A 26,713-nucleotide genomic window follows, 5' to 3' on the forward strand; every position below is an offset into this window, starting at 1 on the left:
GGAATGTGAAAGCAAGGTGGCAGAGAAGTTTCTGGAGAGCTGTACCTCTGCCTGGCACCCAATTCCGAAGTCTTCAATTCAGAATCTGTTGGAGGGCCTGGGGCTACTTTTGGTCAGTGGGTCTAGCCACCTGGAGGTAGAGTTGAACACAGAGTAGAGGAGGCAATGAGAAACCGGAATCACTGGGCATCTCTGCATCTGTCCTTCATCATTGACTCAAAAGAACCTCAGAAATAGTGGATGCTACTCCACTTCCGCATTCCAAGTCTCATGTGACTTTTGATTCTGGCCAACTGTTGCACAGAACCACAAAGTGAAATGTTTCTGAAAAACATAGTCCCTTTTGTAATCTCATTAATATTAGAACAATCCAGCATACCACTTGGTGGTTCCAAAGCCTATGCATATTACTTACTTTTTCTGGCTCCTTGCAGTCACTAGAACCTCCAAGGCAATGTCACAATAAGCATTTCTATCAAAGTGCCTTCCTAAATAGCTCCTAATTTTACTTTAAATTGTTTTAGAGTTTTTGTTATTTTAGAATACCATTTTCTTTTGGTTTTTGTAAAATCAATTTTATCATACCTAAGTAGATTCTTCCTGTTTATTACTTACTAGGGCTGACTTTTGAATTGTATTAAAAGTCTTTCAATGTCTACATATTGATATAGTAATTTTGCTTTGCCCTTTTGATTTGGTGACATAATGAATTATGTTGATAGATTTTCTGATATAAAATACTTTTATTCCTGAGGAATTTATGGGTGACAATCAGGATAGGGAAAGAGGAGATTCAGTTCTCACCCTCATGACAGCTTTCTCTCTGGTTGACCTCAGGGTTTTGAGATAAATTACTCAGTACACAACTCATACACCACCTCTCATGTCTTTCTCTTCAGAATGTTTGCTATATTATTACATACTCATTAATGGAAACGACTACCTGTTATGATATTTCATAATTAATAACATTTAATTAGTCATTCATTTGGTGCTGAGAAGATAGAGGAAGTCATTCAATATAAAATGCTTTTCTAACTATTTTCTTTGATTTCAGTAGGAAATAAGCACTATTTACTGGCCATCCCCTCAATATAATTGGCATGTGTACACTGTTAAAAACATAACTCTCATTCTGTAGAGACCTCACTACGAATCCAAGTTTTTTCATACATATTTATCACAGTGATTTCAGTAAATTTGTGTTCATTCCCTAAGCCTGATGTTATCATTCAATAAAAAATCCAAATACTTCACATGTCCTCAAAACATGTAGGTTTCCTACTTAAACTACTTAAGAAAAGCAGGGATCTTAGTACATTTATAATGAGTACAGTCTGTTTGATATGAGGGGAAAGGAATAGTTTGCCTTAGTTCTTCTTTCTCGCCTTTGTATAGGGAACAAGTAGATACAGGCTCCTGGGGCAAAAGCCAGGTTCATGTTAGAAGGGCTCAGAAACAGAACAAGGACTTTTAGGGGTCAAATAAATCCATAAAGGAAAATTGGTCTGCACCTGCCTCAAGCTGTGCTGTTAATATTAGTAGACAAGATGCTATAGAAATGAGAAGGAGAAAACTATAAAAAGTGATATTTAAATTGCTGTGAAGCTTGAATTTGAGCTCTTTTCCCTTATTCCAAGATCACTACTAATATGAGGGAAGCAGAGAGACCGAAGCCAATGAAAACCCATAGGAAGCTGCAGAACACATGAAAATCCCAGCTGGTGAATAAAATCTTTCACATTGGCAAAACAGTGTGAGTGAGAAATCTTTTAAACATGCATCAGCTGCAGGGGCTGGATGTTGAGAAATATAAGATTAAGATGATGCTAGGGAAAACTGAGGGTCACTCATGCTCACCCCTCTAAGAAAACCCTGCCTGTGCTGTATTAAGTCACACACCATTAGGGTGAAAAGGCAAGCTCAGCTGCTCCACGTCTTTCCTATAATGTATATATCAAAAAAACAGCAGAGACGTTACGGCTCTCTTTCTTCCTACATTTTATTCTCCACTACTTTCTTGCTGTATCACTCATTTTCCTCTCCCCAAAAGTTGTATTTTCTTCTTTCACAGTAGTCCTTGATAGACAGAAAGACTGTCAGAAATACAGCTTGAACAGTCATATTTCTACAGTACAACTGGTTTCCCTTTCCTTGAGGATAATAAGGAACTTTTCAGGAACAAAACTGCCTGATCTCCATTCCCTGGGGAGGAGTGTTTTAACACTCCTTTACAGGATAGTCTAAGTAACTTCAATTCACAAAAGAGAAGACCAAACCAAAACACAACAGAAACTTGACAAATAGTTTTCACATAAAAAATAGCTTGGGGCTTCCCTGTGAAGAGTCAGGGTGAAGAGTCTGCCTGTCAGTGCAGGAGACACGGGTTCAACCCCTCATCCAGGAGGATCCCACTTGCCATGGAGCAGCTGGGCCCTTGCGCCACAACTACTAAGCCTGTGCTCTAAAGCCCAGGAGCCACTACAGAAGCCTGTGTTCTGCAAGAAAAGCCATCACAATGAGAAGCCTGTGCACAACAACAAAAAGTAGCCCCTGCTCACTGCAGCTAGAGAAAGCCTGTGAGCAGCAATGAAGACCCACCACAGCTGTAAGAGTTAAAATATTAAAATATACAAAGCAACATGAAGGAAAATAATTTTGAAATAAGAATTATGAAACCAGGGAAAAAAATTAATATGAGTAAGAAAAATAAAGTCCTTTTTGCATATGATAAAGACATATTTTATTATCCAAAGACTTTCTATGAGATAATTACTCAAGGACATACAACAGTAAAACAAAATGAATATGAGAATGAGAAAGACATGAAATGCAAGAGACTTGTGAGCAAAAATTATTCAATCCCAACCATAAGTGTAATTAATTTTGTTCACAGGAAATTAACAAATCTTTTATCAGAATGGGAGGGTTTTTTTAACACTTCTCTCAGAAATCTATAGTTAACATAGTCAATAACAAATGAAAAAACACAGGAGTTTGAATCAACTTGACCCCAAAAGGATTTTTGAGATGACGGCTTTGTGGCAACTAGCCCAAATTGGAGCAAAAAGGCCAGAGGGCTCCAGAAGGGATACCTCCACAAAAAGGAACAAATTGGTCAACTGACATATTTGACCCATTTGGGAGGAAAATTACAGCTCTGTCCAAGTTTGAGAGACTAAGTCATTGAAAAGTAAGCAGATGAAAAAAATCATATAATTAGTTACTCTAGGGAAAACAAAAAGTTGTAGAGGCAAGAAAATATACCCATCATAAACTACATAACTTGGTGAAGAATATTCTCATAGTTGTAAAAATGGAAGCAATAAGTGAATGATTTAGTAAGAAAATGTCTTATAACCATATTGAGAGGATGGATGGAGAAGGGGGTGTGTGCACATGCACATGTAGGGGAAGTGTAAGAGGTAAATCCAGACCCTCCATTCTACAAAGTCAGGATGCCTATAATAGGAAAAAAAAATCAAGATGTTGCAAATACCACCATGTGTTATTCGAAAGGGTGGAAACAGCTAAAATATTTGAAAGTCGTTAACTCAGAAGAGTAGAACTTGGAGATAGAGGTGGAGAGGAAGGAAGGCTGCTGTTTTTTATCATAATTTATATAAGATTTTATTTTCAAAAACATCTACTTAAAAATATTGATAAGAACAAAAACAAATACATCAATAAATTTGAAAAAGCATAGGATATGATGTGTAATAAAATTAATTGAAGATCATTGATGTACAAAGGACTCAGCACGCACAAGTGTAGTGAGAAATACAGACCCGTAAAGCACCAGACTTTATGTAACTTGGCATGCCCGTGATATTTTTCCATTATGCCAAATATTTTTTAAATGTCTTCTTGGTGTCCATTTAAATAATAAATAAATTGTCAGTGAACTGCTAATGCCAGTTAATGCATTTGGTTGTCATTTTAATTTCTCTAAGTCTCAGTTTCTTGTAAAATGAGAATAATGGTTTTACCTTTCTCATAAGATCATTGGAAGAATGAAATAAGATGATGCATATGCCACTATTACTCAGCCTGGCATTCAGAAAGGGCTTGATGAACCTTTCATAATAATATAATATAACTACAATTGCACTCATCTCACATGCTAGTAAAGTAATGCTCAAAATTCTCCAAGCCAGGCTTCAGCAATATGTGAACAATGAACTTTCAGATATTCAAGCTGGTTTTAGAAAAGGCAGAGGAACCAGAGATCAAATTGCCAACATCCACTGGATCATCGAAAAAGCAAGAGAGTTCCAGAAAAACATCTATTTCTGCTTTATTGACTATGCCAAAGCCTTTGACTGTGTGGATCACAATAAACTGTGGAAAATTCTGAAAGAGATGGGAATACCAGACCACCTGACCTGCCTCTTGAGAAACCTATATGCAGGTGAGGAAGCAACAGGTAGAACAGGACATGGAACAACAGACCAGTTCCAAATAAGAAAAGGAGTATGTCAAGGCTGTATATTGTCACCCTGCTTATTTAACTTCTATGCAGAGTACATCATGAGAAACGCTGGGCTGGAAGAAGCACAAGCTGGAATCAAGATTGCCAGGAGAAAGATCAATAACCTCAGATATGCAGATGACCACCCTTATGGCAGAAAGTGAAGAGGAACTAAAAAGCCTCTTGATGAAAGTGAAAGAGGACAGTGAAAAAGTTGGCTTAAAGCTCAACATTCAGAAAATGAAGATCATGGCATCTGGTCCCATCACTCCGTGGGAAATAGATGGGGAAACAGTGTCAGACTTTATTTTGGGGGGGGCTCTAAAATCACTGCAGATGGTGATTGCAGCCATGAAATTAAAAGATGCTTACTCCTTGGAAGGAAAGTTATGACCAACCTAGATAGCATATTCAAAAGCACAGACATTACTTTGCCGACTAAGGTCCATCTAGTCAAGGCTATGGTTTTTCCAGTGGTCATGTATGGATGTGAGAGTTGGAATGTGAAGAAAGCTGAGCACTGAAAAATTGATGCTTTTGAACTGTGGTGTTGGAGAAGACTCTTGAGAGTCCCTTGGACTGCAAAGAGATCCAACCAGTCCATTCTAAAGGAGACCAGTTGTGGGTGTTCATTGGAAGGAATGATGCTAAAGCTGAAACTCCAGTACTTTGGCCACCTCATGCAAAGAGTTGACTCATTGGAAAAGACTCTGATGCTGGGAGGGATTGAGGGCAGGAGGAGACGGGGATGACAGAGGATGAGATGGCTGGATGGCATCACCGACTCTATGGACATGAGTCTGAATGAACTCTGGGAGTTGGTGATGGACAGGGAGGCCTGGCATGCTGCGATTCATGGGGTCGCAAAGAGTCAGACATGACTGAGCGACTGAACTAACTGACTGAGTATTAATATTGGGCTTCCCTGGTGGCTTAAATGGTAAAGAATCTGCTTGCAATGCAGGAGACCAGGGTAAATCCCTGGGTCAGGAAGACCCCTAGAGGAGGGCATGGCTACCCACTCTAGGATTCTTGCTTGGAGAATGCCATGGGCACAGGAGCCTGGCAAGCTACAGTCCATGATATCACAAAGAGTAGAATACAACTGAGTAACTAACACACTTTCACTTTTTCAGCATTAATATCATTTCACTGTTTTCAATATAAATTATATTTTTAATATTTCCAAGAAACAAAAATGATTTATTGAATATATGTCAAGTTACTTTGGACCATGTCTTCAGTTGTTTGTTGACTTCATTGGCAGTTATTAATATTGAGTAATATAATTTGATCATTATGGTTGATATTGACACAAAACCAGTAACTTTAAGTGTTTTTGATGGTTGGTATTGATCTAATCATGTGAACAACACTGATAATAACATGTCAGTATGAGTCCTGGATGGATATTTTAACCTGTACTTAATTAGGGACAAATAATTTCTGCTTCCCTTTTATGTATGGCATTCTTTTCTGTGTTTTTTAGGATCTATAAGAGAGGCAAAGATTTTGATATTGTAGACAGTCACAATGGCATCTTCATAAAGGATTTGGAGGCTCTTTATCCACCAAATGAAAACCACAGGGGGAGTTAGGAAGCGATTCCAGACAGGTGCCACTTCTTACTTGAAATGTGGCAAGGTAAGGTGATTATATACATTCGGATCTGTCTATAACATTTAATCCTGATAACCCTATAAGGCAAAGCTTGTTAGGCCCAATAAATGGCAGAAATATGGGTCAAATACAGGTTTAAAGTTGATACTCTTTCAGCAATACATACTCCCTCTCAACAAGTATACCAATAAGTGCCTTCCTGGGGGTGTGGTTGCTGTATGACCTATTCTATTAGGCCTGTCAGATTTTCAACTATATGCATTTTATTTCTTACCAAAATAAACATGATTTACAGAGAACTGAGCCTAAGTAATTTTTCTCAGTTACTCTGTATCAAGAGTCAGCAAACTTTCTAGAATGGGACAGATAGTCAATATGTTTAACTTGGGGACCAAACACTCCCTACTGCAACCACTGACAGCCATATATAATATGTATATGACTGGGTGGGGAGAGCTACATTCCATAAAACTTCACTTACAAAAACTGACAGTAAGCCATACTTGGCAACCAGGCTATAGTTTGGTCAATCCTTGCTCTATACCTGTCCATCAAAATTCTCCAAACAAGCCTTCAACAGTACATGAACCAAGAGCTTCTAAATGTTCAAGCTAGATTTAGAAAAGGCAGAGGAACCAGAGATCACATTGCCAACATCCGCTGGATCATAAAAAAAGCAAGAGAGTTCCAGAAAAACATCTACTTCCGCTTTATTGACTATTCCAAAGCCTTTGACTATGTGAATCACAACAAACTGTGGAAAATTCTTAAAGAGATGGGGATACCAGACCACCTGACCTGACTTCTGAGAAATCTCAATGCACGTCAAGAAACAACAGTTAGAACTGGGCATGGAACAATGGACTGGATTCAAATTGGTAAAGGAGTATGTCAAGATCATATACTGTCACCCTGCTTATTTAACTTATATGCAAAGTACATAATGCAAAATGCCAGGCTGGAGGAAGCACAGCTGGAATCAAGATTGCCAGGAGAAGTATCAATAACCTCACATATGCAGATGAAATCACCCTTACGGCAGAAAGCGAGGAGGAACTAAAGAATCTCTTGATAAAGGTGAAAGAGAAGAGTGAAAAACCTGACTTAAAACTCAGCATTCAAAAAACGAAGATCATGGCATCTGGTCCCATCACTTCATGGCAAATCCAGTCCCCACTTCATAGTTAGGGAAACAATGGAAACAGTGACAGACTTTTTTGTGGGGGGGGGGGCCTCCAAAATCACTGCAGATGGTGACGGCAGCCATGAAATTAAAAGACACTTGCTCCTTGGAAGAAAAGCTATGACCAACGTAGACAGCATATTAAAAATCAGAGACATAACTTTGCTGACAAAGGTCCATCTAGTCAAAGCTATGGTTTTTCCAGTAGTCATGTATGGATGTGAGAGTTGGACCATAAAGAAAGCTGAACGGCAAAGAATTGATGCTTTTGAACTGTGGTGTTGGAGAAGGCTCTTGAGAGTCCCTTGAACTGCAAGGAGATCAAACCAGTCATTGTAAAGGAAATATCAGTCCTGAGTATTCATTGGAAGGACTGATGCTGAAGCTGAGACTCTAATACTTTGGCCACTTGATACAAAGAACTGACTCATTAGAAAAGACCTTGACACTGGGAAGGATTGAAGGCAGGAGGAGAAGGGGACAATAAAGGATGAGATGGTTGGATGGTATCACCAACTCGATGTACATAATTTTTAGCAAGCTCTGGGAGTTGGTGATGGACAAGGAAACCTGGCGTGCTGCAGTCTGTGGGGTTGCAAAGAATCAGACATGACTGAGTGACTGAACTGAACTGCTTTGTACCAGAGATAATCAGTTTTTGCATCATTCAGTCTATATTGTTTTGGAGGATCAGAGTGTTCTGTGTCTTGTAATTCTCAAAATTTCTGTGTCCAGCAGTGATTACTCAGTGTCCCTCACCATAGAAGCCCTCATGTTTTATTACAGTTTATATTTGGAGAAAAGGGTGTGAGACAAGAACCCAAGCATGTGCCCATCACAGTGAAATTTGTGTCAGTAGAAGAATATTTACAAAGGGTCTCAGAAAACTCAGACTTGGTGCCCCACTGCCAGTATCAGAGCTGACCCCGTGGTAGGAAATCTCATATAGAGGGCGGGCTCTAATTTCAGAGGATAAAAATCTGGCCTCCCATGGATGACTCTGTTGGAACTATTGATTATATAGTAGAACCAGGTGAGATTGACAGCACTTGAGCCACCAGAATCTAAATTCTGTGCAGGAAATTGTGTGCTAGTCAACTACACTGATATAACCTGCCATGCTAGCATATGTCTTGGTTTTAAACCCCCCACAAATCTACCAAATTATTCATGTTGTCCTGATTTTTCTACTCTTCATCCTTTCCTAGCACTTTTTTTGTTTTATATGCATGCACAGTTGCTGTAGAGATATGTTTCTGAACTTGGCTTGATCGGGGGAGTAGGCAGTTTGTGATTGGAATCTTAATAACCTGTCAAAACACAGCATTTAAATCCTGTTCCTGTGATTTTTTTTCCTTCCTGTGGAACACAGATAGCCAGAAAGACAAATAGGAGAGGCCCCTTGGTATTTTTCTTTTGTTTGTATGATCCTAAAGGTTTTGATGAACTGGCCTTTGCAAGTTTTGTTGAGACTATTCAAGCCAGCTTCAGATGGATGTGACTGGCTTAATGATTTGGCAAGGATCCAAGGCACTGGAAATCAAAACAGAGCAAAAAAGAAAAAAAAAAACTCAGATCAGCATACATCATAATGATATAATCATTCAGCATCTTATCTGGTTACTTATTATAGCTTGTGCAGTGATAGAAATGGAAATAATTTACTCTGGCCACTCTGTGTTACTGTTAAATCATTTATGTACTATGAAAGGGTTTGCAAACTGTCAGGACTCAAAGATTTCCTAACTGCATTTTCTCCCGAGGAGTTCTCCAACACCATCCCTGGTTCTATTTCATATTTTAAACATTTTCTAAGAATGTGAGCTTTATCATCCATGTTCAAGTTCAGCAAGCCTCACTTTTCTAGCTAGATCACCATCAAGAAATATGGTACTATAAAATAAAGCTACTTCTGACATTTTTATAGTGTATGATATATAATGTGATATATTGTGTTCCTTGTAATAGTTTTTAAATCAGGTGATTCTTTGGGGGCTGTTTAATACATAATTTCATAGATCTTAGTGATATCAGGTATCTTTCAAGTATCATTTTAATTGAGCTCTGGGGCTTTTTGTCCCCATCAACTGTGAGTCAAACAGGAGTCCACCAAATCCTATTGGGTGACAAATCACAAGCCAAGGAAAAATTGGTGCACCAGTCATGCCTGAAGACAAATAAGATTCAATCCCTGCCTTCAAGGAGTGTATGGTTAAATAGAGAGAGAGAGGAGAGAGAGGGAGAGAATGTATACAGAAAACTACAAAGTAAAAATATTATTAATTTAGTAAGAGGCAAAATGTCACAGGAGTTGGAGAGAGTGAATAATAACAATTAGTATTACAGCAGCTATGTTTACTGAGTCATATTTACTTACTACATGCTAAGCAGTCTTTTTTAAACATATATATTTATTTATTTATATATTTATATATGTTTATATTTGTAAACATATATATGTTTAACTTTGAGATACAATCCATCATACAGATGACAAAAAGAGGTCCAGAGAAGTTAAACAACTTGGGCAAGGTTTGCAGTTATTAGGTAGTAGACCTGGGTTCTATAAGCACACTAATGAAATCATGAAGATGCATTCCAATACTGGAAAGATTGTATCAGGAGAGATTTAAACAGGGAATCTAGTTAATGGAATATTAAAACAATCCATGAAAAGTGTAGAAAGACTGGACAAGAGTAGTGACAATGGAGACAGCAGGGGATGGAGGATAAAAAAAGAATAGGATTTCTATGAGATTTTTGGAAGAAAGTACCACAAATGGGATTTGGTAACTAATTTGACAATATGTAATATAGGAAAAGTGAGTCAAAGATAACTAAAGTCTTTTGAGCTCCAATGAGTAAAAGTAGGGAGGGAGATTTTAGGGGATTAACCAGAGCACAGTGTGAACATTTCTCTTTGCCCAGCCCTCTTCATATTGTATCTATAACTATTTGTTTATGAATCTCTCTCCTCCATTTTTGAACTCCTTATGTCTCATGATTTCTCTTGAGAAATCTGTATGCAGGTCAGGAAGCAACAGTTAGAACTGGACATGGAAAAACAGACTGGTTCCAAATAGGAAAAGGAGTACATCAAGGCTGTATATTGTCACCCTGCTAATTTAACTTATATAACTTATATGCAGAGTACATCATGAGAAACACTGGACTGGAAGAAACACAAGCTGGAATCAAGATTGCCGGGAGAAATATCAATAACCTCAGATATGCAGATGACACCACCCTTACGGCAGAAAGTGAAGAGGAGCTAAAAGCCTCTTGATGAAAGTGAAAGAGGAGAGTGAAAAAGTTGGCTTAAAGCTCAACATTCAGAAAATGAAGATCATGGCATCCGGTCCCATCACTTCATGGGAAATAGATAGGGAAACAGTAGAAACAGTGTCAGACTTTATTTTGGGGGGCTCCAAAATCACTGCAGATGGTGACTGCAGCCATGAAATTAAAAGACGCTTACTCCTTGGAAGAAAAGTTATGACCAACCTAGATAGTATATTCAAAAGTAGAGACATTACTTTGCCGACTAAGGTCCGTCTAGTCGAGGCTATGGTTTTTCCTGTGGTCACGTATGGATGTGAGAGTTGGACTGTGAAGAAGGCTGAACACCGAAGAATTGATGCTTTTGAACTGTGGTGTTGGAGAAGACTCTTGAGAGTCCCTTGGACTGCAAGGAGATCCAACCAGTCCATTCTAAAGGAGATCAGCCCTGGGATTTCTTTGGAAGGAATGATGCTAAAGCTGAAGCTCCAGTACTCTGGTCACCTCATGTGAAGAGTTGACTCATTGGAAAAGACTCTGATGCTGGGAGGAATTGTAGGCAGGAGGAGAAGGGGACGACAGAGGATGAGATGGCTGGATGGCATCATGGACTTGATGGACGTGAGTCTGAGTGAACTCCAGGAGATGGTGATGGACAGGGAGGCCTGGCATGCTGCGATTCATAGGGTCACAAAGAGTCGGACACGACTGAGCGACTGAAGTGAACTATGTCTCATGATTTACATAGGCCCAGTACAGTGCTCCAGACATAGTTAAGTCTTCCATAAACATTCCTTTGGAATAAACTTTAAATGTGAGTCTTCATTGAATAGACAAATATGAGTGTTTAGTAGGAAAAACATTTGCCTAGATAATAAGTCAGATGAAAAATGATTAATATATTAAATGAGTTCATTATAAGCTATCCCATTTCAAACCACCCTCATTTAATCACCCAATAGAGAATCACCATTAACTTAAAATTACTTGAAGTTTACATATAAAAGTATGTAACTTTCATACTAGCTAATATATTCAATGCCAGACATTCTCCATTAAAGATTTCTGTTTCTAATCTCTTAGTATTTCCTGTACATTTTCCCTTTTAAACAAAAAGATTATATATTTTGGATAAGTTCTAAAGTCCTTTGTTTGGGAGAAATTGAGCAGAGTGCCTATTAAACAGTTTTATATTTGCATTTGAAATATTATCCAGCCCTCCTTAATATACTGAATTATGAAAACTGACTCCAAATATCCTTACATAGGTTGTTTTGAAAATACGGTTGTTTTGTTCCATTCTTGTCAAACAACCACAAAATACCTTATCTCCTTAGATAGCTATGAACTCAGACCATTAATGAAAAAGAATAACTAAAGTTATTAGCATTATAAGTGTATTATTCTTATAATGTATCATAAAATAAACAGTAGAGGACTTTATTGTGTAAGATATGACATACCCACTGAGTTATAACATAATTGATACATTATAAGAAATTATCTCTATCCATGTCTCCTGGAGTATACATTTCTCCTCAGACTCAGAATAGAAATCCTAGAATGATTATCTTTTAAAAAATCAGGATTTCCCTAGTGGCTCAGTGGTAAAGAATCCACCTGCCAATGCAGCAGACATGGGTCTGATCCCTGGTTTGGGAAGGCCCCACATGTTGTAGAACAACTAAGCTTGTGCACCACAACTACTGAGCCCACGCTCTAGAGCCTGTGAGCCCAAAACTACTTAAGTCCACGAGCTGCAACTAGTAAAGCCCATGTGCCTAGGCCCTGTGCTCCTCAACAATAGAAGTCACTGAAATAAGAAGCCTGTGCACCACAACTAGAGAGTAGCCTCCACTTGCTGGACTAGAGAAAGACCACACACAGCAAAGAAGACCAAGCCTAGCCAAGAATAAATAAATAAAATTTTTAAATTAATTTATTTAGTTTGATTGGAGGCTAATTATTTTACAATGTTGTAGTGGTTTTTGCCATACATTGACGTGAATCAGTCATGGGTATACCTGTAAATTCTACATAATAACTAAAATAACACATTAATAGCTATAGATATAAATTTTTAAAACTCAATAGGTAAACTAGAATCTAGCTAACACACTGCAAAGAAATAATTAATGATGTGGAAAACAGTCGTGAGAAATCCACAGAAAGACAAGGAAATAAATGTAGGTAAAAGCACACAGAACTGTACAAAAAAGATCTTCACAACTCAGATAATCACAATGGTGGGATCACTCACCTAGAGTCAGACATCCTGGAATGTGTAGTCAAGTGGGCCTTAGAAAGTATTACTATGAACAAAGCTAGTGGAGGTGATAGAATCAGTTGAGCTATTTCAAATCCTAAAAGATGATGCTGTGGAAGTGCTGCACTCAATATGCCAGCAAATTTGGAAAACTCAGCAGTGGCCACAGGACTGGAAAAGGTCAGTTTGTTTTCATTCCAATCACAAAGAAAGGCAATGCCAAATAATCCTCAAACTACTGCACAGTTGTACTCATCTTGCATGCTAGTAAAGTAATGCTCGAAATTCTCCAAGCCAGGCTTCAGCAATACGTGAACCGTGAACTTCCTGATGTTCAAGCTGGTTTTCGAAAAGGCAGAGGAACCAGAGATCAAATTGCCAACATCCGCTGGATCATCGAAAAAGCAAGAGAGTTCCAGAAAACATCTATTTCTGCTTTATTGACTATGCCAAAGCCTTTGACTGTGTGGATCACAATGAACTGTGGGAAATTCTGAAAGAGATGGGAATACCAGACCACCTGACCTGCCTCTTGAGAAACCTGTATGCAGGTCAGGAAGCAACAGTTAGAACTGGACATGAAACAACAAACTGGTTCCCAAATAGGAAAAGGAGTACATCAAGGCTGTATATTGTCACCCTGCTTATTTAATTATATGCAAAGTATATAATGAGAAAAACTGGACTGGAGGAAGCACAAGCTGTAATCAAGATTGCCAGGAAAAATATCAATAACCTCAGATATGCAGATGACACCACCCTTATGGCAGAAAGTGAAGAAGAAATAAAGAGCCTCTTGATGAAAGTGAAAGAGGACAGTGAAAAAGTTGGCTTAAAGCTCAACATTCAGAAAACGAAGATCATGGCATCTGGTCCCATCATTTCATGGGAAATAGATGGGGAAACAGTGGCTGACTTTATTTTTCTGGGCTCCAGAATCACTGCAGATGGTGACTGCAGCCATGAAATTAAAAGATGCTTACTCCTTGGAAGGAAAGTTATGACCAACCTAGACAGCATATTGAAAAGCAGAGACATTACTTTATCAACAAAGGTCTGTCTAGTCAAGGCTATGGTTTTTCCAGTAGACATGTATGGATGTGAGAGTTGGACTGTAAAGATAGCTGATTGTCGAAGAATTGATGCTTTTGAACTGTGGTGTTGGAGAAGACTCTTGAGAGTCCTTTGGACTGCAAGGAGATCCAACCAGCCCATCCTAAAGGAGATCATTCCTGGGTGTTCATTGGAAGGACTGATGTTGAAGCTGAAACTCCAGTACTTTGCCCACCTGATGCAAAGAGCTGACTCATTTAAAAAGACCCTGATGCTGGGAAAGATTGAGGGCAGGAGGAGAAGGGGACGACAGAGGATGAGGTGGTTAAATGGTATCACCAACTCAATGGACATGAGTTTGAGTAAACTCTGGGAGTTGGTGATGGACAGGGAGGCCTGGCTTGTTGCCGTTCATGGGGTCACAAAGAGTCGGACACAACTGAGCAACTGAACTGAACTGAAAAGCAGTTAAGATATAGAGGATTTACTGAGAGACTCTAAGTCACATCTAAAAATAGATCCACTGGCAATGAATAGAAGGAAGGAAGGAAAAACTGTATTGAACAGGTGATAACTTGTAAGTTTCTAGAATTCAAACATCAGTGGCCTTCACATTTAAATGTACCTTGAATAGAGAGCAGAATAAATGAGTGTAAAGTCACATGAAGTTACAGTGTAATGGAACTGTAGACACTAAAGGATAAAAAAAAAAAAATCTTAAAGCTACCACAGAGAAAAGGTAAATTACCTTAAAAAGGGAAGACAATTTAGACTTTGAGAAATCTTCTCAACAGAAACAATAAATTCTAGAATATAATGGTATTGTGGAGAAATAATGATCAATTTAGAATTTTACACTCATCTCTTTGGACTATAGCCCACCAGGCTTCTCTGTCCAACAACATTCTTCCAGGCAAGAATACTGGAGTGAGTAACCATTCCCTTCTCCAGGAAATCTTTCCAACCCAGGGACTGAACCTGGGTCTCCTACATTACAGGCAGATTCTTTACCATCTGAGCCACCAGGGAAGTCCCAGCAACATTCAAAAAGGAGAGCAAAACTATAGACATTCAATACACAATCAGAAAAACATATAAGCATATTAAAAACAAAATTAACCCAGATGGAAACATGGGATATACAAAAGTACAGTAAGGGGAAAAATTGATAAATATGTTATTAATGGCCAATTATAGAAAGGCTTAGTAACTTTTTAGTTTCAAAAAGCTTAATCCTAAAGTATAGACAATCATAACAAGATGGTGGATGGTATTGTTTAATGGGTAATTAAAATACACAAAGACCTATGTCATATGCAAGAGGAAGAGAAACATATCTAATAGCTTGATAGTTTAGTCCTTAAGAAAAATTATTTATAAATTAATGTTAAGGTTTTCAAACCTAAAATGGAAAAAGAAAATGGGGGAAAATTTATCAATATTCTATACAGATAAAAAGGAAAGAAAAGCAATGAAATAGAAAACACAAAATAACTATTTAGAAATGAAGTCTGATATGTCAGTAATCACAGTAAATATGTGACAAGTTTATTGAACATGCTGGACTTAGAAAAATGCAATCAAGAAATAGCCTTTTTCCTCTCAGTAATTCATTTCAGACATCTGTCTGATCTGCTTTCTCCTAGGTAGATGCCATAGCTTTTTGTCACTTTCAAGTATTAATAAACTTGAAAGCTTCATTTTCAGTAGTAAAAAGCCTAATCCATTCTAAATACAAACTTCAATCTTTGTATCTATCAACACTGGTGACCAGTCACCTTTTAAAACAGACCTCCTCCATCCCTGGTGATGGAACCAAAGAGCCTCTCTATGAGGGTGAAAGAGGACAATGAAAAGGTTGGCTTAAAACTCAACATTCAAAAAAACTGAGATCACGGCATCCAGTTCATTTCATGTCAAATAGATGGGGAAAAAGTAGAAGCAGTGACAGATTTTATTTTCTTGAGCTCCAAGATCACTGTGGATGGGACTGTAGCCATGAAATTAGAAGACGCTTGCTTCTTGGAAGGAAAGCTATGACAAACCTAGACAGCATATTAAAGAGAAAAGACATCACTTTGCCAACAAAGGTCTGTACAGTCAAAACTATGGTTTTCTGGTAGTCATGTACAGATGTGAGAGTTAGACCATAAAAAAAAGCTGAGCGCCAGAGAATTGATGCTTTCAAATTGTGGTGCTGAAGAAGACTCTTGAGAGTCCCTTGTACAGCAAGGAGATCAAACCAGTCAGTCCTAAAAGAAATTAGCCCTGAATATTCATTGGAAGGACTGATGCAAAAGCTGAAGCTTCAATATTTTGGTCACCTGATGCAAAGGGCTGACTTATTGGAAAATATTGAAGGAAAAATGGGAAGAGGGTGGCAGAGGATGAAACGGTTGAACAACATCACCGACTCAATGGACATGAACTTGAGCAAACTCCAGGAGATAGAGGAGGACAGGGAAGCCTGGTGTGCGGCAGTCCATGGGATCTCAAAGAGTCAGACATGACATAGCAACTGAACAACAACAATGGGAAATAAAATCTGATCTCTACCTTATATGACAAAAAAAATCCAGAAAGATTGATGACCTACATGTGGGAAATAGGGTAAGTAAAAGCATTAAAATTTGTGAAGAAAATATAGGAAAGTAGAGTGGTAAGGGAGAACTAATTACTAAAATGCAAAAGGCATAAACCAAAAAAGATGTTGATAAACTTGTTCACATTGAAAATTTTAAATGCCCTGTTCAACAAAAGGTACCACAAACAAAATTCAAAGATAAGACACAGAGGGTGGCATTTATGTATAACATTGATATACAGTCACAAAATACACAAAGGATTCATAACTACTGTGTCTAAAATGTAATGAATTGTTTTTAAAGATAAATAAAGAAAAGACTAATAACAGAAAAGTGAAAAAAGGATAGGACAGACGTTTCACAGAAGACTAGATTTAACCAAAGACTAAACTCAAATAGCCGCTTTAAAATGTTCAGCTTCAACAAGTAACCCCAGAATTGCAAATTAAGATAATAACAATACACAATTTTTATTAGATTTTATATGTATATAATTTGATAATCACAAGTGTTGGCAAGGATGTGGAGTTAAGAAATAGTGAGTTTATAAATTGGTTAAATCAAGTGGAAGAGCCATCTGGTAACATCTAATAAAGATGAGGATTTGCATATCCTATGATGCAGCTTTGTTACAAAGAGGGTTATATTTAGAGTGGAGTTTGTAGCAGTGTAATTATTTGATTTGGGACGGAACAATTTTTTCTGTGTTACCACCCAACACATTGAAGGACATTGAGCATCTGTCATCCCCAGGACTATAGCTGGTAATACTCTTCCTTGTCATTTGACAATCCAAAATGTTCCTACACATTTCCAAGCACTTTTTAGGGTGAGAGGAATACAACATTCTACCTAAGCTGAGAATCACTGCTCCATCAAAACTGTTTCTCACATGCAGAGAGGAACCTGTACAAGACTATTTTTCTCAGCATTGTTTACAATGGTAAAAATAGGGGAAAAAAATCAACCAGTTGACAACAGAGTAAGAGGAAAATATGGTTTATTCATACAATTAATAACTTTTCAACTACAAATATCTATGAGGATAAATCTCAAAGACATCATGTTGCATGAAAAAAGAAAGTTGCATAATCTTATATCTACTGTTATTCCATTCACCTGAAAGTCATAAATGCATAATAGCCCTGTATATAATTTATATATATATGCACACATGTGGACTACATATATGTGTAAAAGTATAAAAACATGCATTGAATGATACACACCAGGGGAATGGTCACCAGTGGAGATGGAAGAGGAGATGAATGAGGTCATGGAAGGGTACACAGAAGGCCCCAACAGTATCTGTAACATATTGTTTCTGTAACAGAAAAGAAGGAATGAAATATGATAAAATGTTAAGATTTGTTATTGTTGAGTGCAAGTGGGCTACAGTTTTCCTCTGATTTCCTTGAGAAGTTATTTTTCTGTGAACACTCTTCCCACTTAGCCACACCCCTTTATTCTCCCTCAGAAGAAAAGTTACCTGATTGGTGTGTTTGGAGAGGAACTGACATTCCCACCTTAACATCTCTCTCCTCCTCTCTACAGAGAGCTTGTCCTCTGGTCTGATGTTGGCCACAAGGTAGGCAGAGTGTTGGAAACCAGGGAAAACTGTGTCCAGGTGACTACAGGGGCCTAAGCCAATTGTTACTCCACACCCAAGCCATGCGTTCCAAACTTCCTGGAAAGAAACTGCTATTAAGAGCCCTATCTGCCTGTCTTTGTCTCTCTTATTTGACATTTAGAAGTTGGAAGGGAAGATGGGTTGTGTGTTGCTGAACATACCTAGGCCATATCCTCCAACATAGACTTTATTGTTTATACAGCATTTCCATTTGCCTGACTTTGTCTCTCTCAATTGACTCAGAACTTGGGTAGGGGGGATGAGGGATGAAATTTACTGGCCCTCTCAATCCTCAACAATATTTTACAAAGATATTTGTTATATTATTCTGTATATTTTAAAATAATGAACAGGTTTTAAAAAAAACATGTATGTCAAGGTTCTAAATAATTGTGGAGTTATATACATACGTGTGGAGAGACACAGACTCCCTAATACACACACACAGCTCTCAATAGCTCTCCTTTTTGCAATAAATTTCTCACAGTTATTTAAAATCAAGTTAATGAATTGGAAAGACCTGGCTGAACAAGTACTATATTTAAAGCAAAGTCAGAAATTCCATACTAGAGAAATAAGCAACTTCTGCTTTTCTACCCACCTGATCAAATAGAATCCTCTGGAAGCAGAGACACCCATGTTTTGAGCCAATGAGGACTATCTTTGTATCATTTCTATTGTAAAAAAAAAATGTTTTAATGATAAATGAGTTTTAGAGGTGAAGATTTTTTTACACATCAGAATCATGGAATGTAAGAAATTAGTAAAATAGTTATCAAAAGAGATTCTTGGTTAATGTAACATTATACTGGTTAAATTCACCAAACTTATCATTCATTCAGGTTTCCTAACTCCTTCCCTTCAAGTTTCCTACTTTGTTGTTTTCCTTTTGACCATATTCCTGTACTTTCAGGACAAGGGCTTGCCCTACAGAAAAAGAATTTAGCTGAAATTAGAAGGTTTAATCAAAGCTTTTCTAGCCAGCATGAACAATCAGCAAACCCTGAACCCAGCAAATGAAATGCCATTCAAATGGAAACAGCTAGAGCTTGCAGATTTCCCCAACAAAGAACATGATTCCAATGCTTACTGCCCTCATCTCTTCCCTATGTATTTTATTTCAGTCTTAAATGTGAATGAAATCTGGAATGCTGGTAGAAAGAGAGTAGTGAAGGGTGGGGGCTGAACAGGGAAGAGTCACATAACCTTGCTTCCTGGTTGCTGCACAGAATGCAAGTCATTATTTTTCAGTGACAGTATACAGAGACAATTTGAATTTGTAGAAGTGCCGCTCTCTTGTCTTTGGTTTTTTGTTTGTTTGTTTTTTTGGCAAAGGTTTTCAGTTCCTAGAAATTGGCTCATACTTCAGCCTGTAGACATGTCCCAGTGTGTCATGAGCAACAAAATATGCTTCTGACTTTAGAAAGGAGGTTAGAGAAGTAAGAGCGTATGTCAGACGGACCTCGACATCTGGATGAAGAGATGAACACAAACAGATTTCTTTCTCAGCAGGCTGGTGTATTGTGTCATGTTCTCAGCACTGTGGGTTTATTAATTATGAGTCATAGGTAGGCGTTCTGTAGATTAAAAATGCTGAAATATGACCAATTAACATGGCCCAATTACATTGCTCCTAGAATAGACTACTTTCTAATAGCTTCCCAAATTTTATAGCCAATAAAGGGAAATCCAACAGGAATGTAAGACATGTCAGAAAAAAACAATAAAAAAAAAGTAATACCACTAATTCTTCTTTTGCAGCTGAATTTTGAAGAATAAATCCATATCCTTCCACCTGGACAATAACTTCCAAATGCTCATTAAAATAGAAAATAATCTTTACTCCTGAAAAGATAGGATATTGTATTTTTAGGGTTTTTTAAATATAAACTTAAACTCATATTAACTTATTTCTCAGTCAAATATTTTATACTTACCATCTTTACTTTTTTTCTTAAAGGCAGAGCCATTAAGATCTGCTGACTTTCCTTTTCTTTTTCTTTTTTTTCTTTATTTTACTTTTGTCTCTGCTGGGTCTTTGTTGCTGTGAGGGCTCTCTCTAGTTGCTGAGAGTGAGGAATACTCTCTTGTTGCAGAGCATATTCAATTCAGTTCAGTTCGGTTCAGTCACTCAGTTGTGTCCGACTCTTTGCAATCCTATGAACTGCAGCATGCCAGACCTCCCTGTCCATCACCAACTGCCGGAGTCTACCCAAACCCATGTCCATTGAGTCGGTGATGCCATCCAACCATCTCATCCTCTGTCGTCCCCTTCTCCTCCTGCCCTCAATCTTTCCTAGCATCAGGGTCTTTTTAAATGAGTCAGCTCTTTGCATCAGGTGGGCAAAGTACTGGAGTTTCAGCTCCAACATCATTCCTTCCAGTGAACACCCAGGACTGATCTCCTTTAGGATGGGCTGGTTGGATCTCCTTGCAATCCAAGGGACTCTCAAGAGTCTTCTCCAACGCCACATTTCAAAAGCATCAGTTCTTCGACAATCAGCTTTCTTTACAATCCAACATTCATATCCATACATGACTACTGGAAAAACCATAGCCTTGACTAGATGGACCTTTGTTGGCAAAGTAATGTCTCTGCTTTTTAATATGCTGTCTAGGTTGGTCACAACTTTCCTTCCAAGGAGTAAGCATCTTAATTTCATGGCTGCACTTACCATTGGCAGTGATTTTGGAGCCCAGAAAAATAAAGTCAGCCACCGTTTCCACTGTTTCCCCATCTGTTTCCATGAAGTGATGGGACCGGATGCCATGATCTTCGTTTTCTGAATGTTGAGCTTTAAGCCAACTTTTTCACTGTCCTCTCACTTTCATCAAGAGGCTCTTTATTTCTTCTTCACTTTCTGCCATAAGGGTGGTGTCATCTGCATATCTGAGGTTATTGATATTTCTTCTGGCAATCTTGATTACAGCTTGTACTTCCTCCAGCCCAGCATTTCTCATAATGTACTCTGCATATAAGTTAAGTAAGCAGGGTGACAATATACAGCCTTGACGTACTCCTTTCCCTATTTGGGAACCAGTCTGTTGTTTCATGTCCAGTTCTAACTGTTGCTTCCTGACCTGCATATAGGTTTCTCAAGAGGCAGGTCAGGTGGTCTGTATTCCCATCTCTTTCAGAATTTTCCACAGTTTATTGTGATCCACACAGTCAAAGGCTTCGGCGTAGTCAATAAAGCAGAAATAGATGTTTTCTGGAACTCTCTTGCTTTTTCGATGATCCAGCAGATGTTGGCAATTTGATCTCTGGTTCCTCTGCCTTTTCTAAAACCAGCTTGAACATCAGGAAGTTCACGGTTCACGTATTGCTGAAGTCTGGCTTGGAGAATTTTGAGCATTACTTTACTAGCGTGTGAGATAAGTGCAACTGTGTGGTAGTTTGAGCATTCTTTGGCACTGCCTTTCTTTGGAATTGGAATGAAAACTGACCTTTTCCAGTCCTGTGGCCACTGCTGAGTTTTCCAAACTTGCTGACATATTGAGTGCTGACATATTGAGTATGACATATTGACTTACTCTTCACACAGCTTCATTAGTTGCAGCTCCCAGGCTCTAGAGCACCAGCTCAGTAGCTGCAGCCCCAGGGCTTAGCTGCTCCAAGGTAGGGATCGAACCCATGCTTCATGCATTGGCAGGTGGATTCTTTACCACTGAACCGCCAGGGAAGCCCACTACCATCTTTATTGAGTACAGCAAGGGAACAGAGGTTTATTTTAAAATAACATGGTGCATTTGTGGGAGAGGGAGAGAGCAGGATGATTTGGGAGAATGGCATTGAAACATGTATAATATCATATAAGAAACGAATCGCCAGTCTAGGTTGGATACAGGATGCTTGGGGTTGGTGCACTGGGATAACCCAGAGGGATGGTATGGGGAAGGAGGTGGGAGGGGGGTTCAGGAATGGGAGCTTAAGTACACCCGTGGTGGATTCATGTTGATGTATGGCAAAACCAATACAGTATTGTAAAGTAAAAAAATAAAATAAAATAATAAAAATAAATAAAATGGGTAACCAAAAGGACCTACTGTATAGCACAGGGAACTTTGCTCAATATTATGTAACAACCTAAATGGGAAAATAATTTGAAAAAGAATAGATATACATATATGTATAACTGAATCAGTTTGCTGTACACCTGAAATTAATACAACATTGTTAATCAACTACACTCCAACATAAAATAAAAAGTTTTTTTAAAAGAAAAATAAATAAATAAAATAACATGGTGAATGGATTAGATGGAGAGGTATGTGCAAGTTTAAAGGACACAAGGAGTAATGGCAAGGTATGCAGAAACTAATTACAATGGAAACAGTTACCACCCACCCCCAAGCCTGAAGGGACTAGGGGAGGAATGGAGCTTACCAGAGATCCCTTGAGTGCTGAGCACAGAAGAAGGGTTGTCAGATGGAAGCTTTAGTCATGAATAACCTAGCCCCTGCCAGAATACCAGAACAATGGCAAACCAAGGTCAAGTAGGAGGAATAAATGCCCAGATCTCCTCTTGCCCTTCTACCCCCTACCTTCTACCACCTGCCCTTCTACCTCCATGCCTCCACTGCACAGGTAAGTCCAGACAATGCAGTCAATTGAGGTTAACTCCTCAGCTAGAGAAGAGCCAAGAATGGATCTGAAAGTAACCAGAATAACTAGCACACCATCCTCAAGACAGTTATGCTCACCCATCCATACGTTCACATCTTAATTCATGCCAGCGATTATCTCTAATATTATATAAGACTATCATAAACATAAATCCCATTTCTCATTCATTCTAAACGCTACACTTAGGCAACACAGTACATCCCAACGTCATACGTTTTAGTCTCAACCTACCCATCCAACATCACCCCTGCTAACAATTTTGAACTTCATTCTCTAAATAATAAGAGATTCATGGTTGTTTGTTTCTTTGGGAAAATGAATCTGGAAAGATGTACTTCAGTTGAAAGCCATTGGTAGCAGGGAGAATATTCACTTGTTGACACGCAAACAAGTGAATTTGGGTTCAGGAGTTGTTATTAATAGATTCTTTTTTTTTTTTTTTTGGTGGCCTAATATCTGTATATAATCTACACACATTCTCCTGTGTATTTTTTTAACTTTATTTATTTATTTAGACTGGGCTGGGTCTTCATTTTGGCACACAGGCTTTTCATTGCTCTGCACGTGCTTTCGCTGGTTGTGGAGAGCAGAGGCTACTGTCTAGCTGTGGCGCTCCAACTTAGTAGTTGAAGCTCACGGGCTTAGTTGTCCTGCAACATGTGTGATCGTCCCTGACCAGAGATTGAACCCATGTCCCCTGCATTTGTAGGTGGATTCTTAACCACTGGACCCCCAGGGAGTCCTGAAATAGATTTATAGGATTTGGTGACAGATTGGAAATGATGAGGGAAGAAGGAAGAATAGGGAATGAAGCTAATGTTTCTAATTTTGGAGGCTAGATCAATTGTTACACCATTCATAAAGTTAAAGCAAATGTAGAAGAACAGCTTCTGGTAAGAGAATATGATGAATTTAGTTATAGACATGTTAAATTTGAGATGTCCCAAGGAAATCTCTGAAGACAAACTCAGTGAGAATTAAGACCAAGATGGCTCTCTATAGGTTCCTTTTTTTGAGCACTACCTCCCAACCCCTATTTCATGCAAAAACAATAATTACTAGATATAAAAATAAAATTAAGAGATATGGTGTTCTCATAAATGAGATAAATACTCTTGAGGTCAAAAAATGAAACAAAAACTCAAATGAGTAAGAGGTAAGAAGGGCTTGAATTCATCGATGAGGAGGTTCTGGGAGTGGAGACAGTGATGACTGTAAGGTCAGTCCCTAAGATAGTTGTTCTTTGTGCAGAAGGAAGTGGGAAATAGGAGCCAAACTGGATTTCTGAAACCAGAGACTGAGGTGGGGACTCCCCACAGCCCAGACTGAAGGAAGGGCTGCTTCCAAGTCTTGCCAGGGGCTGCAGGAGAAGCTAGAAAATCTCAGTACCAGAAAATAAAAGTCTTATTGCTAGCTCAGTGATTATACAGTGATGTGCCCAATACCACGGTGACACAGGTGTCCTTGATCCCACATTTGGATGTGGGACCCTGAGAGGTTGCCTGAAGTCAATTACAAACCATTTATATAGGAAGGAGGGACGAGGAAGAGAGAAGGAAATAAGAACAGTTTAAAAACCTCCCCATTTAGAAAGACCTGGTAAACTAAAGTTCAAAAACATACATTTATGATAAGAAAAATAAAAATAAAAATTTAATCAGAACATAAATGATATTGATTTAATAGCCTAGTTTGACAAAGACTTTAAAATACCACATTTATCTATATCCCACCCCCATAGGAAAGTGTTCTTTAATGCATGACCCAAAACATCCATTATTCTCTTGATCAGGAATAAAAGAGTCTCCTTTTCTCAGGAGTCTGAAATCTGTTCCATCTAGTGACCTGTTGTAAGTGTCCTTTAGGTGGGGTATAACTGGGGTCCTGAATTTTTTTGTGCTAGTCATAATTGTTGAACCTCTCAGGAGTAGAAGGCTGCTTCTTCACCTGTTGCCCTTTCTACCTTTGTTCCTGGCAAAGGAACTTCTGGTTTTCCAGCATCACCCTAGTAATGAAGTCCTGTACTGCTGAAGCCTGGTAGCCATTTCTGGAGCCTTGATAGCTGGAGAACCCAGATTCTCTGTGACATTCTGGAAGCGGAGTAATTGTGCTCCCAAGAATCCTAGGACACAGAGCTGGCATTTTTCCTGCTTTGCTGAGGAGGAAAATGGATAAATTTGTTTATCCATTTATTGGCTGTGTGGCCTTGGACAAGTTGCTTAATCTCTCCAATAATCCAGTTTTCTTAACTCTAAAATGGAAATATGTTGCTTACTGTGACTACTACCTTCTGGAACATAGTAGGTTTTTCATTAAAGCCTGCACCACAGTTTTAAATTTCATCAGTGTTAAGTTTTTCTTTGAGGGAAGATTTTATATTTTTTAATTTGGTAAAATCCACTCAGAAGTCTTGTAACATGGTGAGTGATTAAACTGAGTAATACTGCCTAGGATTTTAAAAAATGGGGTGTTAAGAGGCTTATTTTCTCATATATCTTGTGTGCTGACACTGACAGCAATTCTGTAAGAGAAATTTCAAAAATGCTTTAGCAACGATTAGTGCTGGTAGAGTTAGTGTATAATCTCCCAAGGTGACAACTTTGCCGTGTGGTATGTAAATTCTGATTTCTTGTTCTACGTCATGTATTTCATCAAATTTGTATGTAACCTATAAGTTTATGCGTACTTCTTTCTTTAACTACTAAATATTTTCCCTAATGGATTTTCATTTGAGGTAGTAATTTCTTTTTTCTAGCCTAGAAAAACCACTATACCACTAAACCCAAGAGACAGAGATAGAGCAGCCGTGTGCTCCTAGACTAGATTCAAGAAGTGTGGATGGAGGAAGGTGGGATGGGGTCAGAAAATAGGTTGTTATTTTCATTGCTGGCAATTTAGATTCAGAGGCATTTCATCTGCAGTCCCCTCAAGTGCTGAATTGAATAAAAGTAGTAACAGAAACAGTGGGAAGGGTGGTTGGGGGAGGAGCTGTGAACTCTTCTAGCTAAACACAAAGAGACAGACAGCTTGTAAGAATGCATCCTCAGCTTGAAATAAAAGCCACAAGAAGCCTGAGAGCCAGCTTGTACTGAAACAAGATGCTGCAATAGTAAAACAAAACAGACTGAAGTCCATCTACATTGGCAGAGTAGTGTGATTATTGAGTATTTGCTCCTCCAACCAGAAGGGACTATGGAGACAACCATGTAAATGAGAGGAAGAATAAAGCACTGATGCATTTGCATCTTGCCTAACATAAATGATCTAAGAATAGACATATTTCACATGCATCTTTAGTAAGAATGAATGTATCTATAAAGATTTACTGCTTATTTTACACTCAACCAGCATTCTTATTTGCATTGAACCAGACACTATGCTGTACAGATTCTGTCTGAGAAGCTTGTCTACAAAGATGTGATATCCCACATTCCGTTTTTAAGCCAGCTTTCCTTAGAAATACTGTTAAAGATGGTGGGCAGTATCATAGCTAGCCTGCAAATGTGTTTTTCACAAATAATATACCTAAAGTAAAAGACAAATACAAGAGAAATGAATTAAAAATTATGTTGCAAGAAAAGTAGAAACATAAACAGGAAAAAAATCAGATATTGATTTTTCTTGTTTGTAATCTTGAGAAAAATGACTTAATTAGTAAAATGAAGAAAAAGACAAAGACCTGTACATTTATGAAGGACATTTTAATGTACTTCAGGGATTGTAGAGTTTCAATGCACTGATGCTTTTCTGTACCTGTGTATGTGTGTGTGTATGACTTAGTCGCTCAGTCATGTCCAACTCTTTACAACATCATGGACTGTAGGCCGCCAGGCTCCTGTGTCCATGGGATTCTCCAGGTAAGAATACTGCAGTGGGTTGCCATTTCCTTCTCCAGGGGATCTTCCTGACCCAAGGATTGAACCTGGGTCTCCTCATTGCAGGCAGATTCATTACCATCTGAACCACCAGGCAAACCCTTATTATACCTAATTTACCTCA

At 38.4% G+C, this 26,713-nt stretch overlaps 1 protein-coding gene across 1 annotated transcript in view; it reads left to right on the top strand.

Annotated features, from left to right (window-relative positions):
* PMFBP1 (polyamine modulated factor 1 binding protein 1) overlaps positions 1–26,713 on the top strand; it is a 475,252-nt gene that overhangs the window by 249,097 nt on the left and 199,442 nt on the right. Inside the window, exon 7 of the mRNA XM_060398457.1 lies at positions 5,961–6,115. The gene's annotated coding sequence lies outside the window, so the exon portion shown is untranslated. The remainder of the gene's footprint in view (positions 1–5,960; positions 6,116–26,713) is intronic.

The sequence above is a fragment of the Ovis aries genome, chromosome 14 (genome assembly GCF_016772045.2).
Source record: "Ovis aries strain OAR_USU_Benz2616 breed Rambouillet chromosome 14, ARS-UI_Ramb_v3.0, whole genome shotgun sequence".
Taxonomy (NCBI): domain Eukaryota; kingdom Metazoa; phylum Chordata; class Mammalia; order Artiodactyla; family Bovidae; genus Ovis; species Ovis aries.